The sequence below is a fragment of the Lygodium microphyllum genome, unplaced genomic scaffold (genome assembly GCF_053477565.2).
Source record: "Lygodium microphyllum isolate KBCC unplaced genomic scaffold, Lygodium_microphyllum_v1.1.10 scaffold_70, whole genome shotgun sequence".
In the NCBI taxonomy this organism is placed as follows: Eukaryota; Viridiplantae; Streptophyta; class Polypodiopsida; order Schizaeales; family Lygodiaceae; genus Lygodium; species Lygodium microphyllum.
In genome coordinates, this window is record NW_028229553.1 from 557030 (window position 1) to 577083 (window position 20054).

A 20054-nucleotide genomic window follows, 5' to 3' on the forward strand; every position below is an offset into this window, starting at 1 on the left:
AATCAATATCATCCAAAACACTCTCAAACACTTCCATTATCAACCATACATCACTCTAAATCCATCAAAAATTAATCATTCAGTCCTCAAAAATAACAAAAATCAGTCAAAAATTTAGTCTTTTTCCACTCTCAACACCAACAATGAAGTCCATACTAATGAACTTCCATTTCATTTGGGGAATGTCAAGTGGTTGGAATTTCCTAGGTATTTTAACATGTTCTGCCTTAATGTGTTGACAAGACAAACATTCGGTGACATATTTGAGTATGTCTCCCTTGAGCCTTTCCCAATAATAGCTCTTTCTGACCGCATTAAGGGTCTTGGCATAACCAGAATGTCGTGAGAAAGGGGAGTCATGGGCTTTCCAAAGTATCTTATGCTTCAGAGTTTGGCTTGTAGGGATACATAATCTTGTCCTAAAGTAGACATAATCTTAGTAACGGACCATGAAGCATTTAATACTCTTGTGGTCCGTTACTAAGGAAAATTTGTTACCTAGCAAGTAATGTCTCCAAAGTTTGAGAGCATGGATGACAGCCAACAACTCCAGATTGTGGGTAGCATAATTCCTTTCATGGAGCTTCAATTTTCTTGAAGAATATGCTACGGGATGACCTTCTTGCATAAGAATGCATCCTAAAGCAAGTGCGCTAGCATCAGTTACCACTTCAAACTCCTTACTAAGATCAGGAAGTTTCAGGATGGGTGCTGACACTAAGCTTTGCTTTAGTTTGTCAAAGCTGGTCTGTTCAGCATGTGACCATACAATTGCTACTTGCTTCTTTAGTAGATCAGTCAGAGGTGCTGCAATCAAAGCATAATCTTTGATGAAAATTCTATACCATCCTGTCAACCCAAGAAAACTACATATTTCTTTGGCAGAAGTTGGTGTTGTTCATTTCAAAACATCTCTGACCTTAGCTGGATCTATTGAAATTCCTTCCGCTGATACAATGAATCCCAGATATTCAATCTGTCGCTTGAAAAATGCGCACTTTTTTTTCTTAGCATAAAGCTTGTGTGCTCTCATTGTTTCAAGAACAATGTGAAGCCGGGGTTCATGATCCTTTTCCTGTTTTGAGTAGACTAGGGTATCGTCAAAGAAGACGAGTACGAAGTCATCAAGATAGGGATTAATCTGTTGAAGGTAGCAGGAGCATTCATTAGCTTGAATGACATCACTAGGAATTCGAAGTGTCCATACCTTGTACTGAATGCAGTCTTCGGAATATCTTCTTCCTTGATCCTTATCTGATAATATCCAGATATGAGATCTACCTTTGAGAAGATCGTTACCCCTTGAAGATGGTCAAGTAATTCATCTATTCTTGGAATGGGGTATTTATTTTTGATGATTACTTGATTCAACCCTCTGTAGTCAATGCATAGGCGAAGCGTTCCATCTTTCTTCTTTTGGAACAACACTGGAGCTCCCCATGGTGAACTGCTAGGACGGATGTAGCCTTGATCTAACAGTTGCTGGAGTTGCTCTTTTAGTTCGATAGCTTCCGGGATCGACATCTTATATGGCCTCTTTGCGACTGGTGCAACTCCTGGCACAAGTTTGATTTTGTAATCGACTTCCCTTTGAGGAGGAAGTTCCGTCAGATCTTCAGGATATACATCTGCGTATTCCTTTAACCATGAAGGATCTTCTCCAGATTCATGATTCTGATCTAGCTTATTCAATTTAATCAGGTAGACCCTTTTGAACACCTTTTGTTATCCGTGTTGCTTTTGCCAATTGTATTTTTGGCTTACCAGCCTCACCTTGAGTCGTGACTAGTTCCCCTTCATAATTTTGGAAGGAGACTTGATCCTTCCCACAGTGGATGTGGGCATCATTGGGTATTAGCCAATCCATTCTGAGTAAACATTCGTGGAAACCTAGGTTCATTACCCTGAATCTCACATAAGTTGGCTTCCCACCCAGTAGGAATTTCACCTTAGCAGTTTGCCTAGTACAAGTGACCTCACGACCATTTGCTAATTCCACAAGTAAAGTAGGCACATCTATGTGGGTATCCCTAATATTTTTGCACAGATCAGTGAAATGAAGGAGTGTGTACTGCCACAGTCAATCAGGGTTCTGAAGCTTTTACCTTGATATTCGGATGGAGTTTGAATCACCGAGAATTGACGATTTGGACCCTTCTTGTGAAGAGTGGTGTGAACCGTTGCCCTCTCAATGTCAGCATCCATGGATAGATTTTCTTCATCGTCCAGCTCCTTATTGGAAACACTGGAGGTTCTCCCTTTGGCCATAACGATGGTTCCTTGGCCATGAGCGGCTCTATTTTGACCTTGGAATTGCCCTTGGCGATGCCCTCTGCCAAGCTTGGGACACTCCCTCTTGAAGTGTCAGGGCTCGTTGCAATGGAAGCAACGTGGGTTGCGATCATTGGTTTGTGTTGGAACAAAGCTGTTGATAGCATTGGCCCTAGCTTTCTTTCTTTGGCCCTGATTCTGACCCTACACTCTCTTAGTCTGAGCCATAAACATACCCTTTTTTTGCAGATCCTTGTAAGGCCATATCCTGTTGTTCCTTGGTTTGGTCTGCACCTCCTATTTATTGGAGTAGCTCGAATGAGTGCGTCTTGTAGGTCCATTGGGCGCATTGATTCCAATCGAGTGTTTATGGGTGGATTCAACCCAACAGAATTTTGACACCTATTGTGTCATATCCATTGGGGGTGTATACTTTAGGAGTGAAACTAACTTCGAATAATATGCTTCAAGGGATAAGCCTAGTTGTTTCAAGTTGTAGAATTAATTCATCTTTTGCATGCGGTAGGCAGGTGGCAGATACCTCCCTCGCACAGCTTCCTTAAGCTTATCCCAAGTGACTATCCCCTCCGAGATCGCTTGGTCTCTGCATCACTGTTCAAGTCACCAATTAATGATGCTTTATATTATAGATTACTCAACTTGACACAAAATGCATTACATAGGGTAATCTAATCTATGTCACAATTATTACTTAGACACTTATCCAATTATCACCAAGCTATCTGAGGGTTCATGTTATTATCTTTAGTAGAGGAATTGGATGACAACATTAATTACTGTAACCCACTCATGACAACAAATAAGAGTTCGGATCTAAGGCTACCTAGCATATGATGTTGTAAATCTCAATTTATGTAATTGACTAGAGTTTGTTGCATTTTTCCTAGTTTGGTTGCTATTCTTCCTAGTTATAGTGTGAACTTTCTATATATTAAGTGGTCTAGAGTTTGTTGTGCACCCCCCTTATCACCACGTGTCACCCCCTCTCTCTCTCTCTCCCGGTGCGAAGCACCGGGAGCTAGGCATGGAGCGCCTAGCATGCACGCACACGCACACACACACACACACACACACACACACACACACACACACACACACACACACACACACACACACACACACACACACACACACACACACACACACACACACACACACACACACACACACACACACACACACACACACACAGAAAGCGTGTGTTTTCATAGTACTTCTTCACTCATGTATAAAATTAAACTCAAAATCACAAGGTAACCAAATCCATAAACATACATAGACACATCAAATTACCACATGCACAAAAATACATGTTAATGCATATCTACATCATCATTGATGCACAATCATGTTCATTAAGAACACAACGGAGATGCTACCATAGCTTGAGCGTCAGATTTTGGTGTAGTTGCTCGTGACGTACTGCATGACTTGGTGTTGTGAGGGGGCCCCCACTACTCGATCCAGTCCACTTGACTCCTCACTTATGGATCCGTGCGTGGCTTGGTCAAGATGGAGCGAGAGCGAGTGATCCACGGGCTCGACTTCTTTTAGCTCGCTCTAGGTTTTCAAGCATTACACACATCCACCATCACGATCCATACATCCTAGTAGCCAGGCATCCGAAAGGGTCCCCACACAGGGCAAGTGTTATTTTATAGTGGACCACATAACCACTCGCCCTTAGGCAATTGCATTTCCTTTGGCACCTGCTCCCCGTTCCAACCATACCAACATAGTAGCTCGACTTTGGAGACATGACCTGGCTTTGCCCACTTATTTGTATAGCTCGCTAGCATCCACGAGCTCCAGTTTCTTTGTCCTCGCCGGCACCTACGAGTTTCAGACGGTCTAAACACAAAGAGATCGTAACATGGCTTTGCCCACTTCTTTACACGCTCACCGGCCTCTATGAGCCCTCACTTCTTTATGGTCGTAGAGGCATACAAGTCTCAGTCCAATTCATGAACCACATTTGGCTTGGTTTCTTTTCATTCGCCCCAGGTCCACGAACGGTGACCCGATTTCTTTAGGCTCCCTCCAAGCTCAAGAGCTAACATTTTTACATTCTCTCATGTCAAGATTTTTGAGAGAACGTGGGGATTCCCTTTGGTGTCATTGAATTGAGGTGCATCACGCTTAAGCAAGAGGTAACTTGCATAAGTCTACATGAAAGCATACCAATTTTGTTTACGATTGACCTCTCCCATGGTATTACTGTTGCAAAGAGGATGATGATGTATTACACGTATACATGCAAGAAATTTAGGTAGCCATCACTCAAAAATTTATTTCACCGTGCTATTGCTTTTGGGAGACTTTTGTGGATCAACAATACTTGGGCACATTTGGAAAGCATATTTCTAGACAATAGGGATAATAGAGGCATCATATATATTTTTTCCTATTCCATCATTTATGCTACTATAGATTGGGATGAGGATTCTCTATATGGTTGGTGTGATACTTCAAACACCTACTCCAGGGCTAGTCCATATCCCAATGTCATCCAACTTATAGAAATGATTATGCCTTGGATTATGTAGGGCATGATATGGACTACAATATGATGCTTGTGCATTATACTTGGACCATGTTGGTCATTATCAAGAGACCATGGATCATTCACACGCCACCTCCTCAATAGGATGTCGATGCCCTCTAGGAAATACATGCACAAATTTTAGGTAGCTAACACTCATATTTTATTTCAATGCATTATTGCATTTGGGAGCCATTGGTAGATTGGCTAGTACTTCGATGCTCTTAGGAATTGTATTCTTCAATGAATGATAATAGAGCCTCATGGAAATTCTAGCATAACTAAATACAACAAAAACATTAATACTCTTTAAGGATGAAATTCAATGTTTCCTTTGGTTCTAATCCACAACATCCAACACATTTTACTAACCTAAATGCTAATTCATGTAGTTTCATTTGAGAATAAAACCCCCAATTCTCTCCTGCTTGATTGTCTTTCTTCAACATCAGAATCTCTATAGACTTACATGTCCTCAATGTGCAAGTGTGTCCGACACTAGCATGTGCCATCACTTTCCATTACACACCTTGCAGTCTTTTCACTCTCACATGGTATACACCTTTCAAGCACTTCACATGATATTGGAAGATACTTTCAAAAACACATCACGGAAGGTTGTCATACATTACAAGATTGGTATGCATACACACACAAAAACACACACACACACACACACACACACAAGGCATTTCATTGCAATACTGTAAAAAACAATCTAATAGTAACTAAAAAGGTTGTGTTTTTGGGTATTTTGCCACTTTGACTTCATTTTTCCTAGGTTTATTTGGGAATATGTGTTGTACAGATATATAATACAACAAAATCTTTGTTCGTGTATGTTAAGTCAAACCACCTAGGACATTATTCCATTATAGCCCCATATATATATATATAGAGAGAGAGAGAGAGCGTGCACAAAGTTGTTACCCTTAGAAGTTAATGTTAATGTTATAAATACAACTATAATATATTTAAATTCTCATGATTAATTTTAGTTTACCAAGCCTTTCTTGTATACCCATCATAGCTACCCATGTGGTCTAGGAATGGGGCCTCAATAAAAGATAAACATAGAAATAAAATAAATAAAATACTAAATATTAGTAAACTAAAAATAAGATTGATCTAGTCACCTTAGTTGAGTATGTGGGCTAGGTGTGGGGCCAGCAAGTTTGGCTAGGTGTTGTATACCCAAAGCTAGAAATTTTAGTGTTGTATAAGTTGTAGCAAAGGCACATTCACTTTCTACAAGCTCGAGTACTAGCACAAGAGGCACATGCTATGGTTGCACAATAATCTCTTAATCACTTGGCATTTCTAGAAATGACATATGTTGTAAATGTGATTATAAGAAAATAAGATCGAATGCTTGCATGGGAATGGAGGGGATAATGGTTGGCATGGAGCATTGTGGAATTGTAATATCTTGTGTTTTGTCCATGCATGTGTCTCTTTGGGTGTGAAGGGGGGACTCGTGGATGAAATTAAAACAAAGGTTGAATAATCTTTACAAAAGCCTTTCCTTTCTCTCGTCAATTGGAGCCGCCTCAAATTGCAATTGAAATATACGTTCCTCGTCGTTTTCATTTTTCTTATCCTCATCACCACCGTGATAGCCATCATCACCTTTGTCCTTACCTTCTCAAAACCATTAGTATCAACTTGAATTGAGAAATAGAGAATTGTGATAAACATCATCTTTATCTTATCCTCATTGTACCTTTAATTCCCTATTACATAAAAGTAGGGAATCACATCCTTATAATTCCTTATGTAGGGATTTTCAAAGGAATGTGGGGAATGCTCTATATTCCCTATTATAAGATGTAGGGAATGTAGGGACTTTCAAAGGAATGTAGGGAATGCTCTATATTCCCTATTATAAGATGTAGGGAATGCAATTTCCTAGTTATAGATGGGGAATACGTACTTGTCTACATAGGAAATATTGGAGAATTTCCTATATTTCTCCAAATTGCCTATGTCGGGAATGATTGAAAGTTCCTTGTGATCGTTTATGTCATCCGGGACTACATAGAAATGAAAGCATAGCATAAGAATGCTTTGATGTTAAAGGGCTTATGACCGAGGAGGATGCTTTGTGCTGCTCGTTGGTAATAGCTTATAGTAGTAGTGATGTTTGTTGACTATGGAGAGATGCATCTACTACCCCATATGCCCTTGTCCCTTAATATTTTTCCACAGGCTACTTATGGTGCGCAGATCGGTCGCTGTATGCTCACGTAGTGAATCCCGGAAGGTCCCCAAGAACAATGAACTCTACCTTTTTGCACAAATTACAATGTAAAAAGCATGAACGACAAGAGCAAGAGACCAATTGGGTTCAATCTCCCCCCATGCCTTGTGTGAGTGCTTCACAAAGCATGTATTTTATGTATATTTCTTCTTCATGCTCAATAATAGCCCAATTTACAAAAATATATCAAGCTTTTAGCTTTTGAGTTTGCTTTTACAAAAATAGGAATAAAGCTAATGGACAGTGCCCATAGAGTCTGGCACGCCCAACACAATGTCCAAATAGAAATAACATATCCGTGCGCATAGACGCATACAAAATAATAATAAATAATCGATGTCTCAATAGACATGACAAAATATAGGCGTGGCGCCTATCAAAATATAATCCATAGGTTGAATACTCGCTAGACTCCAATGCTTTCCTCCGCCACTGCTGCTATCTCTACACATCAACTGAAGCATTCACAATTGTTAGTAAAATAATACAATTAAACCGACAAAAGTGAATACCTAGCAGTCTTTAGCTACATAAATAAATCAACTAGTTAGAAATAAATCCTAACCTTAATTTATTATGAGTGCGCACTCTAAACTCATAAACGTTTATTAATTTAATATGCATTTTGCGGAATCACCCGCTATGGAATCACCCATGTACACACTAAATTAATGAAACGCCCGAAAAGGACAGGCATCCCCATCAACTTCTCGCACAAAGAATCCACTTTGTGTATGAGCCCCGGTCATCAAAGTTTACGGAATCCATCGTAAAACCTCACGGAATCCACCGTGGCACGGAATCCACCGTGGCACGGAATCCACCGTGGAATATGCCTCCTGGCATCATACCCCCGGGGTGGGATAGCAATTGACCTCAATTGCTATTAGCTCAATGTGGAGCTAACAGAGTGGGGAAAGCATTTAAGTCTCTAGCGTGCATCCATTGTGCTTCCTCTACAGGATGGTTCTTAAATTTTACTAGATATCTAGAATGCCTTCGGCCAATTCTAGTGGTCATAAAGTCAGTGTCTATGATAGCTTCTGGTTCAAGTATTTCAGTCTCTTCCTCTAATAAAGGTGGGCTTTCATAAACAGGGTGGACAAGTAATTAGCCTCTAAATGGTCTCAATAAACTAATGTGAAATGTATTGTGAATTTTTCAATGAGATGGTAATTCTAACTTGAATGCATTATCATTAATTTTATGAATGATTCTAAATGGTCCATAGAATCTAGGAGCTAGTTTGACACAGCTGGATGTCGGTCTACACTTTGCAGTCTATGTTTTTCTATTCTCAACCAAACATAATCATCAACTTTGAAATTCATAGCTTGTCTTTTCTTGTTGGCTTGTTTGGTATATGATTATTGGGCTTTAGCAATCATATCTTTAACCTTATCAAAAATACTGTTATGCATACTAGCAATATCATCAGCACTCTGAATTCTATTAGACAAAGATGCAACAGGTGTAGATAATCTATATTCATAAATGACTTCAAACGGTGCTTTCTTTGTAGATGTGTGCGGTGTATTGTTATATGCAAACTGTAATAAATGCAAATGAGTGTCCCATGTCTGAGGTTTAGAGATAGTATATGCACGTAAAAGATCTAGAATGGTGCTGTTTGTGGCTTCTGTTTGTCCATTAGTTTCTGGATGAAATGCAGATGAGAAATCAATCTTTGTGCCTAGATTAGCAAACAGGGTAATCCAAAAATTGTTACAAAATCTAGAATCACGATCTGAATTGATAACTTTTGGCAATCCATGGTTAGTAAAAATAATTTTCAAAAACAATTGTGCTGCTTGTGATGCTGTTAAAGTTTTCTTACATGGAATGAAATATGCTTGTTTACTAAATCTATCTACAACTGTCCAAATCATATCATGGTTAGATTTAGTATTTGGTAAACCAGTAATGAAATCCATAGAAATTTGTTTCCAAGGTTTAGATGGAATAGACAAAGGCATAAGTAATCCATACTGTTTACCATGATGTCTCTTAACTCTTTGATAAATCAAACATTCAGAAACGAAATTAGATACATCTGCATCCATATGCGGCCAATAAAAATCTTCAGTTAACATACGTAATGTAGATATGATACCTCTATGACCTTTATATGGGGGACAATGAATTTCATTCAAAACAAAAGATCGGAATGGAATAGTAACACACAATCTCTTTTCATAAAACATAAATCCATCATTATATGAAAATGAATCAACATGAATGAAATTATTTTGAGCTAATTTATTCCAATCAGAATGAAAAGCAATATCCTGGTGATATGTATCTTTCATAGCAATCAAAGAATCAAAATATATGACAGAAATATTATGAATGGCAGGTCTTCTACTCAATGCATCAGCCACAACATTTTCTTTTCCAGGTTGGTATTGAATGATAGGATGAAAACTTTGAATAAAGGAGGCCCATTTGATATGACGGTCAGAAATTTGGGGTTGGGTAAGTAAATGTCTAATACTTTGCTGATCGGTCTTTATCATAAATTCTGAACCCATTAAGTAGTGTTTCCACTGTCTTAATGCTTGTACAACTGCTAATAGTTCTTTGTCATATGTGGAATATTTTAGCTCAGAGGGTTTCAGCTTACAACTAGAATATGTTTCAGGATGATTGTCTTGCATAAGTACGGCTCCTATTCCTGATCCACTAGCATCGGTCACTACTAGAAAGAATGGTCTATTAAAGTCAGGCAACTGTAGAACAGGGGCATTGGTTAATGCATGTTTCAGTAAGTCGAAGGATTTCTATTTATTTTCAGTCCATTGATAAGTTATTCCTTTCTTGAGAAGTTTGGTTAATGGTAAAGCAAGTAATGAAAAATTACGTACAAACTTCCTATAGAAACTAGCAAAACCAAGGAATGAGCGTAACTCATGCACATTTTTAGGAACAGGCCAATTCAATATTGCATCAATTTTCTTAGGATCAACTTTAATTCCTTCAGATGATACAATATGACCTAAATACTCAATTTCTGTCTTAAAGAATTCACTCTTTTCAGGATTTGCATACAGTTGATTTTCTTTCAATAATTGAAAAACCAATGACAAATGCTCATAATGTTCTTTCTCATTTTGACTAAACACCAAAATATCATCAAAGAAAACAATTACACAATACTGATATTTCAAAAAGATACGGTTCATCATTCTACTAAAGGTAGCAGGTGCATTAGTCAATCCGAATGGCATCAACACAGGCGCAGAGGAAGGAACCTGAAGAAGTGCTGCAGGCTCTCCACAATCTTCATTTTCTATGGTTGTCCTACAATGCTATCGACAAGCTCCTGTCTCAGAAGCTGTAACCACGTCAAACTTTACCCATGCCAGGCTCACAAGCTTCAGGACAATTTACTGCTTACGACGGAGATGATCCAAGAACCTTTAGGAGACAACAGAAGTGTTACTAGTAGCTGTAGCAAAGCTGCTCGTTATGTTTCATGGGATGAGATCAAAGCAATGTCTCCATCACGAAGAGATGGGATCGACTCAGTAACAGAGAACGACCTTCGTAGATCATTTTGCAGGTTCTTGAGGGAGCTTGGAATCAAGCTGAGAATGCCCAGTGTTGCAATCGTCATATCCACTATATTTTGCCATTGGTTTTACCTTCATTAATCACACCATAAAAATGATCGATTTACAATTGCAACAGCATGTATGTTCTTGGCCGGCAAAGTAGAGGAACATCGGAGGCCTCTTGAAGACGTGGTTGCTTTGGCATATTGTTTGCAGAACAGGAATAATCCTGTAGCAGCTTAGGAGATGAGAGATAAGGATTTGTGTGAGAGAAAAAAGAGAGCTTGTGCTAATTGCGGAACAGATTGTTCTTGTCACATTGGATTTCAACCTCCAAGTTTTGCATCCCTATTGCTGGAGAATTCTACCTTACAGCTGTTCACTTCTGTAACCAGAAAAGCCATTTTTTCAATAAGAGGAAATGTGGATACCTGAAGCTTCCATGAACGTGCTGAAAAAGACCATTCTATCCTTCATCGATGATATGCTACTGAATTACTGTGGCTGTCATTTGATGATGATTCCAGCATTCATTTCAGTTCAGAGAACCTCAACATTACTAGAAATCCACCTTGACAAGATGTGTATGCAGTCATAAAAGCTAGAAGAAACATGCTATTTTGTCCTTTTAGAATCATGAACTGATTTCTATTGTTCGTCTGACAAAAATCTGTGACACTTCTTCAACCAGTTTAAAAGCAAACACTGCTCCTGAAAATTTTATTCTTGTTTGAATGAAGAAGAAAAGCCAACCTTCTATACTATTTATTTTTACAAGGATGTCATCAGCTCTATATGACATAATCAACCTTGGTTCCATTGATCTTTTTCTGAGCTGCAATGTGGACATTTACAACAGTAGACAGCAGTAAATAAGAATAATTCAGCTTGATTGATCTTCTATCCTGAAATTTAACAAGGACTTCTGAAGTTGCGACATTGCTTTCGAAACCCTTCGACAACGGACATCAGCATATGTTGTGGTCATTGGGAAGGTCTTACCACTTGTTAAGACAAGAGTAGTGTCTAGTCCCTTACAAATTTTCCACTGAATGCGGAAGCAAATCAGACAGTTTGAAATCAAAGTTGTAATGAAGAGAAAGGTTGAAAATCATATAAATGTAATATTTCAAAGTATGAGTGTGTTGTTCCTTTCTTATGTGTAAACTTCTTTCGAGGTTTAATAGTCTTTTTACGTTTTAATGAAGTAAACCTAGACTGGACTTCAGGCTCCTCCTTGTGGTATGGCTTAGTAGATGAAGCTTGTGTTGGACAAGGTTGGTCTATGATCTCAATGCTATTTGTTGATGATTCCGAGGAGAGTACTTGAAACAAAGTCACTCAGGGTATGCAATACACTTCTAGTGTATGATGGTCTATGTGTTTATAATTGTACACATAACCTTACAACAATATACGAAGAGAAAATGAAAAACTCACTAGATTTTAGTGAATGCCCAGCAAGTAAATGATTAGGTGATTCATGATTAGTGTTTAGAAACACTAATGTCAAGCTTAGTGAAGTGCTTGAATGGAACCCGGTTGAAAGTTGGCTTTCCAATGCACTTAGTGATGTCCAGTGAGCATGCCCAAGAGCTTTTGAATATGGAATAAGCTTAGAGATTATTCTTCAGTGATTAGAATCACTGTTAATAAAGCTCAGAGTGAAAAAATGACAAAATGTCAAGCTTAGAGCTTGTGGGCTATGGCTGCCACAAAATACACAGTTAGGGTTTGGCAGAGATCTCTCTCTGTGGGTGGAATTTCTAGCAACCCTCTTAGGGGTAGATGGCCTACTAGGGGGGATACAAAATCCCTATGGTAGCCACCATTAATGCACCTCCTACAGCCGGTATTTCAGCACGAGGTAGTTGCCTGCCCAGAACTGCGCCGTTCTAACTCAGAACATAATGCCGTCCTTCTGCGTGCCTTATTCCACGATCTATGGTGATAGGCAGCTGCGCCCTGAGATGTGGAAGAGTTCCTCAGAAGGAACCAGAAGCTCATATGGCCTCCATTGTCCTCTCCAAGTCCTCCAATGGAGGTAGGTTGCAGGCAGCTATGGAGGAAAGAAGGATAAGATGAAGGAGATGATAGCTCATGTGCACTTAGTGGTAGCTGAGGGTATACGAAGCTGAGGGTATCAAAGGAGGCTCTGATACCATGTTGGAAATGAGAGTTGCAGCATGAGAATGTGTGCACAAGAGGGAGAAGAGAGCTCAAAGTACAAGAGCAAAATCTTGCTTACTAAGTTGCTTAGGCTACAACTTGGGTACACTCTCCCACACATGATAGTGACCCATAGGCTGTTTATATAGCCTTTGCCAAGCTAGGGTTAGGGTTTTCCTTGCCCCTAGGGCTATTCGCACTCATCTGCCCTTATACTCCCTTGCTTATAGTGGATTCCTATGCCTGTCTTCTAACATGTTGGAAATCAGAGTTGCAACATTGGAATGTGTGCACAAGAGGGATAAGAGAGCTCAAAGTACAAGAACAAAATCTTGCTTACTAAGTTGCTTAGGGTACAACTTGGGTACACTCTCCCACACATGATAGTGACCCATAGGTTGTTTATATAGCCTTTTCCAAGCTAAGATTTGCGTTTTCCTTGTCCCTAGGGCTATTCACACTCATCTGCCCTTATACTCCCTTGCTTATAGTGGGTTCCTATGCCTGTTTTCTAACATGTTGGAAATCAGAGTTGTAGGATTGGAATGTGTGCACAAGAGGGAGAAGAGAGCTTAAAGTACAAGAACAAAATATTGCTTACTAAGTTGCTTAGGGTACAACTTGGGTACACTCTTCCACACATGATAATGATCCATAGGATGTTTATATAGCCTTTGCCAAGCTAGGGTTAGGGTTTCCCTTGCCCCTACGACTATTCACACTCATCTGCCCTTATGCTCCCTTGGTTATAGTGGGTTCGTATGCCTATCTTCTAACACCCCCCCTCAATGCCAGGGTGGCATTGGATTACAAAGCATGTAAGAGGTTCCCTCGCTTCTTGGGATGCCTTTATATATCAGGCTTACAAGGTTGTTTTAGGTAGATGATTTAGAGAGTCAAAACAGTCGATCTTGAGATGGATTGGAGGCATAAATGGCCACCAATTCTTTGGGTATATCAGGAGTGTTGGGGCATTTACTAGTGATATGCCCTCTCTTCTTGCATTTGTTACATTTCATCTTCTCGGAATACTTCTTCTAGCAGTTGTTTACAAGATTTCCTTTTTTCTTACAGAAAGAATATCTAGTGAGGGCTGTATGTACCAATACTTGATCATGGGAAGTTTAAGTTTTCTGACTATTGCTGCTTTCTTTGTGGTTTCTCTTTTCTTCATCCAAACGAGATGGAATGGTACTTGCCAATGTAGGATTTGGAATATTGGTGAGAGTGGTTACAAAAGTAGGAAACACCTGTTTTACAGCTTTTAGGAGAATAGCAATAGCATCTTCGTCATGTATTAGAGCTTGTACAGAGGCAAGCTGTGCCATAAGTCCCTTCATATGGGAGATGAATTTTCCCAAATCATCTCATTATCGATATTCCAAGATAATAATTCAATTTTAAGGAAGATTTTAGTATTTCTACCACTGGCTCCATAGAGCTTTTCAAGCTCATACCATTTTTCTTTAGCAGTGTTTAGTCGATCAACATGATGAATCAGGGATTCATCTAAGTGTAACATTATGATTGCTTGAGGACGTTGGTAATCCTCTATATCAACCAGATTTGTAGAGTTTACAGTTCTATTGCCTTGAATGAGAGGCCAATACCCTCTCTCCATCATTTTGTATTTTATAAGTACCTGCCATGGGTGGAAATCTTTGCCATAAAACATTCAAATTTGAGGATGGACATCAGCATATGTTGTGGTCATTGGGAAGGTCTTACGACTTGTTAAGACAAGGGTAGTGTCTAGTCCCTTACAAATCTTCCACTGAATACAGAAGCAAATCAGACAGTTTGAAATCAAAGTTGTAATGAAGAGAAAGGCTAAAAATCATATAAATGTAATATTTAAAAGTATGAGTGTGTTTTTTGTTTCTTATATGTAAACTTCTTCCGAGGTTTAATAGTCTTTTTATGTTTTAATGAAGTAAACCTAGACTGGACTTCAGGCTCCTCCTTATGGTATGGCTTAGTAGATGAAGCTTGTGTTGAACAAGGTTGGTCTATGATCTCAATGCTTGTTGCTGATGATTCCGAGGAGAGTACAATGACACTCATCCTTTTGATTTCATTGACCAGTGTACTTGAAACAAAGTCACTCACGGTATGCAATACACTTCTAGTGTATGATGGTCTATGTGTTTATAATTGTACACATAACCTTACAACAATATACGAAGAGAAAATAAAAAACTCACTAGATTTTAGTGAATGCCCAGCAAGCAAATGATTAGATGATACATGATTAGTGTTTAGAAACACTAATGTCAAGCTTAGTGAAGTGCTTGAATGGAACCTGATTGAATGTTGGCTTCCCTATGCACTTAGTGATGTCCATTGAACATGCCCAAGAGATTTTGAATCTGGAATAAGCTTCAGAGATTATGCTTCAGTGATTAGAATCACTGTTAATAAAGCTCAGAGTGAAAAAATTACATAATGTCAAGCTTAGAGCTTGTGGGCTATGGCTGCCACAAAATACACAGTTAGGGTTTGGCAGAGATCTCTCTCTCTGAGGAATTTCCAGTAGCCCTCTTAGGGGTAGATGGCCCACTAGGGGGGATACAAAATCCTTATGGTAGCCACCATTAATGCACCTCCTACAGCCCGTGTTTTAGCACGAGGTAGTTGCCTGCCCAGAACTTCACCGTTCTGACTCAGAACGCAATGCTGTCCTTCTGCGCGCCTTATTCCACGGTCTATGGTGATAGGCAGCTGCGCCTTGAGATGTGAAAGAGTTCCTAAGAAGGAACTAAGAGCTCATAGGGCCTCCTTTGTCCTCTCCAAGTCCTCCAATGGAGGTAGGTTGCAGGTAGGTATGGAGGAAAGAAGGATAAGATGAAGGAGATGATAGCTCATGTGCACTTAATGGTAGCTGAGGGTATAGGAAGCTGAGGAGATCAAAGGAGGCTCTGATACCATGTTGGAAATCCGAGTTGCAGCATGGGAATGTGTGCACAAGAGGGAGAAGAGAGCTCAAAGTACAAGAACAAAATCTTGCTTACTAAGTTGCTTAGGCTACAACGTGGGTACACTCTCCCACACATGATAGTGACCCATAGACTATTTATATAGCCTTTTCCAAGCTAGGGTTAGGGTTTTTCTTGCCCCTAGGGCTATTCACACTTATTTGCCCTTATACTCCCTTGCTTATAGTGGGTTCCTATGCCTGTCTTCCAACATGTTGGAAATCAGAGTTGCAACATTGGAATGTGTGGACAAGAGGGAGAAGAGAGCTCAAAGTACAAGAACAAAATCTTGCTTACTAAGTTGCTTAGGGTACAACTTGGGTACACTCTCCCACATATGATAGTGACCCATAGGCTGTTTATATAGCCTTTTCCAAGCTAGGGTTAGGGTTTTCGTTGCCCCGAGGGCTATTCACACTCATCTGCCCTTATACTCCCTTGCTTATAGTGGGTTCCTATGCCTGTCTTCTAACATGTTGGAAATGAGAGTTGAAGGATTGGAATGTGTGCACAAGAGGGAGAAGAGAGCTTAAAGTACAAGAATAGAATATTGCTTACTAAGTTGCTTAGGGTACAACCTGGGTACACTCTTCCACACATGATAGTGATCCATAGGCTATTTATATAGCCTTTGCCAAGCTAGGGTTAGGGTTTCCCTTGGCCCTAGGACTATTCACATTTATCTGCCCTTATGCTCCCTTGCTTATAGTGGGTTTGTATGCCTGTCTTCTAACACCCCCTCTCAATGCCAGGGTGGCATTGGATTACAAAGCATGTAAGAGGTTCCTCCCCTTCTTAGGTTTCCTTTATATATCAGGCTTACAAGGTTGTTTTAGGGAGATGATTTAGAAAGTCAAAACAGTCGATCTTCAGATGGCCTGGAGGCATAGTTGGCCACCAATTCTTTGGGTATATCAGGAGTGTTGGGGCATCTACTAGTGATATGCCCTCTCTTCTTGCATTTGTTACATTTCATCTTCTCGGGATACTTCTTCCAGCAGTTGTTTACAAGATGACCATTTTTCTTACAGAAAGAACATCTAGTGAGAGCTGTATGTACCAATACTTGTGTGAAGATTGTGGGAGAGAAGGAAGGAGTCTCACTTGTAGCTTTCTTGCTTGCACAATGGGGGAATACACACACAGGTGGAGGCTGAAAACAGTTTTCCTCTTCTTAGTTGTGTAAGCCAAAAAGAACACACATACAAAGAAATAGAATAACCCTATATATGGGTCTCAAACCAAACTCAAATAACTAAGGTGGCATACTAACTGAGCCACGAACTAGAGTAGATAAGGATAGCTGTCATCTAGCTATTATTCATGGGTGGTGTACTAACCGCATTTGCAACTAACAAGTCGGTGACATATATACACAACGGTCACCCTGGCATATCATGAGTGGAGCTCGATATCTCAACAACTTGATCACGGGAAGTTGAACTTGCCTGACTGTTGCTGCTTTCTTTGTGGTCCCTCTTTTCTTCATCCAAACAGGATCAAATGGTACTTGCCAATGTAGGATCTGGAATGTTGGTGAGAGTGGTTACAAGAGTAGGAAACACCTGTTTCACAATTTTTAGAAGAATAGCAATAGCATCTTCTTCATGTATTGGAGCTTGTACAGAGGCAAGCTGTGCCATAAGTCCCTTCATATGGGAGATGAATTTTCCCAAATCTTCTCGTGATCGATATTCCAAGCTAAAGAATTCAATTTTAAGGAAGATTTTAGTATTTTTACCAGTGGCTCCATAGAGCTTTTCAAGCTCATCCCATTTTTCTTTAGCAATGTTTAGTTGATCAACATGATGAATTAGGAATTCATCTAAGTGTAGCATTAAGATTGCTTGAGCACATTGGTCATCCTCTATATCAACTAGATTTGCAGAGTTTACAGTTCTACTGCCTTGAATGAGAGGCCAATACCCTCTCTCCATCATTTTGCATTTTATAAGTACCTACCATGGGTGGAAATCTTTGCGATCAAACATTCGAATTTGAGGACGGACATCAGCATATGTTGTGGTCATTGGGAAGGTCTTACCACTTGTTAAGATAAAGGCAGTGTCTAGTCCCTTACAAATTTTCCATTGAATGCGGAAGCAAATCAGACAGTTTGAAATCAAAGTTGTAATGAAGAGAAAGGCTGAAAATCATATAAATGTAATATTTCAAAGTATGATTGTGGTGGTCCTTTCTTATGTGCAAACTTCTTCCGAGGTTTAATAGCCTTTTTTGGTTTTAATAAAGTAAACCAAGAGTGGACTTCACGCTTCTCCTTGTGGTATGGCTTAGTAGATGAAGCTTGTGTTGGACAAGGTTTATCAATGATCTCAATGCTTGTTGCTGATGATTCCAAGGAGAGTACAATGACACTCATCCTTTTGATTTCATTGACCAGTGTACTTGAAACAAAGTCACTCACGGTATGCAATACACTTCTAGTGTATGATGGTCTATGTGTTTATAATTGTACACATAACCTTACAACAATATACGAAGAGAAAATTAAAAACTCACTAGATTTTAGTGAATGCCTAGAAGGCAAATGATTAGATGATTCATGATTAGTGTTTAGAAACACTAATGTCAAGCTTAGTGAAGCGCTTGAATGGAACCTGGTTGGAAGTCGGCTTCCCAATGCACTTAGTAATATCCATTCAGCATGTCCAAGAGCTTTTCAATCTGGAATAAACTTCAGAGATTATGCTTCAGTGATTAGAATCATTGTTAATGAAGCTCATAGTGAAAAAATGTCAAAATGTCAAGCTTAGAGCTTGTTGGCTATGGCTGCCACAAAATACACAGTTAGGGTTTGGCAGAGAACTCTTTCTAGAAGGGATTTCCAGCAGCCCTCTTAGGGGTAGATGGCCCACTAGGGGGGCTACAGAAGCCCTATGCTAGCCACCATTAATGCACCTCCTACAGCCCGCGTTTCAGCATGAGGTAGTCGCCTGCCAAGAACTGCTCTGTTCTGACTCAGAACGTAATGTCCTCCTTCTGCGCACCTTATTCCACGGTCTATGGTGATAGGAGGTTGTGCCCTAAGATGTGGAAGAGTTGCTCAGAAGAAACCAAGAGCTCATATGGCCTCCTTTGTCCTCCCCAAGTCCTCCAATGGAGGTAGGTTGCAGGCAGCTATGGAGGAAAGAAGGATAAGATGAAGGAGATGATAGCTCATGTGCACTTAGTGGTAGCTGAGGGTATAGGAAGCTGAGGGAATCAGAGGAGGCTCTGATACCATGTTGGAAATCAGAGTTGCAGCATTGGAATGTGTGCACAAGAGGGCGAAGAGAGCTCAAAGTACAAGAACAAAATCTTACTTACTGAGTTGCTTAGGGTATAACCTGGGTACACTTTCCCACACATGATAGTGACCCATAGGCTGTTTATATAGCCTTTGCCAAGCTACAGTTAGGGGCTCGCTTGCCCCTTACACTCATCTACCCTTATACTCCCTCGCTTATAGTGGGTTCCTATGCCTATCTTCTAACATGTTGGAAATCAGAGTTGTAGCATTGGAATGTGTGCACAAGAGGGAGAAGAGAGCTCAAAGTACAAGAACAAAATCTTGCTTACTAAGTTGCTTAGGGTACAACTTGGGTACACTCTCCCACACATGATAGTGACCCATAGGCTGTTTATATAGCCTTTGCCAAGCTAGGGTTAGGGTTTCCCTTGCCCCTAGGGCGACTCACACTCATCTGCCTTTATGCTCCCTTGCTTATAGTGGGTTCCTATTCCTGTCTTCAAACAGCCCCCCTCAATGCCAGGGTGGCATTGGATTACAAAGCATGAAAGAGGTTCCCCCCCTTCTTGGGATGCCTTTATAAATCAGGCTTACGAGGATGTTTTAGGTAGATGATTTAGAGAGTCAAAACAGTCGATGGATTGGAGGCATAGTTGGCCACCAATTCTTTGGGTATATCAGGAGTGTTGGGGCATTTAGTAGTGATATGCCCTCCGTTCTTGAATTTGTTACATTTCATCTTCTCGAGATACTTCTTCTAGCACTTGTTTACAAGATTTCCTTTTTTCTTACACAAAGAACATCTAGTGAGAGCTGTATGTAGCAATACTTGACACAGGAAGTTGAAGTTTATTGACATTTTTACTACTTTCTTTGTGGTTCCTCTTTTCTTCATGCAAACAAGATTGAATGGTACTTGCCAATGTAGGATCTGGAATGTTGGTGAGAGTGGTTACAAGAGTAGGAAACACCTGTTTCATAGCTTTTAGGAGAATAGCAATAGCATCTTCTT

At 39.9% G+C, this 20054-nt stretch overlaps 1 pseudogene; it reads left to right on the forward strand.

Moving 5' to 3' along the window:
* LOC148008722 (uncharacterized) overlaps positions 1–10747 on the forward strand; it is a 150346-nt pseudogene extending 139599 nt beyond the window's left edge.
* Positions 10748–20054: the final 9307 nt, after the last annotated feature.